We start from the raw sequence: 1,408 nt of genomic DNA on the forward strand, positions 1-1,408 counted from the left end.
TGGGGGGGGGAGTTTAGCTGAACGTAGATTTAAGAAAGGGAATTGAAGAAGTTTCATATTGAGAGAAAAAGAATGAGGAAATGAGAAGGATAAAGCAAAGAAAAAAAAGGATTATGTAATAGGAAAGGAAAGGATGGAGCGCAAAGGAAAGAGAAGGAATGAGCAAAGGAAATAAGAAGGATAAAGCAAAGGAAAAGAAAAAGACGAAGCAAAGTACAAGAAAAGGATGAAGCAATGGTAATGCTGAGGATGAAGCATACCAAAAGAGGAGGATAAGGCAAATTAAAAGAAAAGGATGAATCAATGGAAATGAGAAGGATGGAGCAAAGCAAAAAAGAGAAAGGTAAAGGAAATTAAAAGAAAATGATGAATCAAAGAGAACAATGGAGCAAAGGAAAAGAGAAGGATAAAGTAAAGTAAAAGAAAAGGGTGAATCAATGGAAATGAGAAGTATAGAGCAAAGGAAAAGAGTAGGATTGAGCAAAGTAAAGATGAAGCATTGGAAATAATGAATGGATGGAGCAAGATGGAGGAGAGGAAATAAGAAGGACGAATGAAAATGAGAATTATGGAGCAAAGGAAAAGAAAAGTATAAAGCAAAGGAAATGAAAAGAATGGAGCAGAGTAAAGCTGAGAGAATTTGTGTGAAGAGGTTAAAAGAAAAATCAGAAAACCATTCCTTCTTATTCTATTCTAGTTCATCTTTTGTTTACAACTCCGTAAACAACTCCAGTAATGATGAATTCGAATAATATTAGATCCGGAACTTCAGATTAATAATTGTCTTCTTCTTTGATCTTTTCATGGAATAAAATCAACAATTTAATTTTTAGTTTTTTGTTCAAGATTTTTAAAAATATTTTTTCTATGAATAGGCACGTGTGTTAGCTTTGATCTGCTCAGAAATAAGTGCTTTTATAACTATCATAGTTTTCTACCTTGGAAAATTTAATCTTTGCCACAAACTTTGATTTCTAATCACTAAATCTTTGCAATCTTTGTATACCATAGATATTTCAAATTATGAATTCAGTCAGATCAAATAATCTAAGTTAGAAATATCAAAGGATTACGCCATCAGGTTGCAAAGATTAGGGGATTAGAACAATTGGTGGCAAAGGCTCAAATCCTTTCGGAATGAGAGAACGAGGAAAAAAGAAATTGATAATGAAGTCCAAGAAGAAGTTGATAATGAAGTCCAAGAAGAAGTTGATAATAAAGTCCAAGAAGAAGTTGATAATGAAGTCCAAGAAGAAGTTGATAATGAAGTCCAAGAAGAAGTTGATAATAAAGTCCAAGAAGAAGTTGATAATGAAGTCCATATCTCAATGAAAAGGTAAACAGCCATAAAGGAATAATAAGCGAGTTGTGGGAAAATAAACTGTTGATTTTTGTCAGGACGACATTT

Source organism: Eurytemora carolleeae, unplaced genomic scaffold (assembly GCF_000591075.1).
Source record: "Eurytemora carolleeae unplaced genomic scaffold, Eaff_2.0 scaffold139, whole genome shotgun sequence".
In the NCBI taxonomy this organism is placed as follows: Eukaryota; Metazoa; Arthropoda; class Copepoda; order Calanoida; family Temoridae; genus Eurytemora; species Eurytemora carolleeae.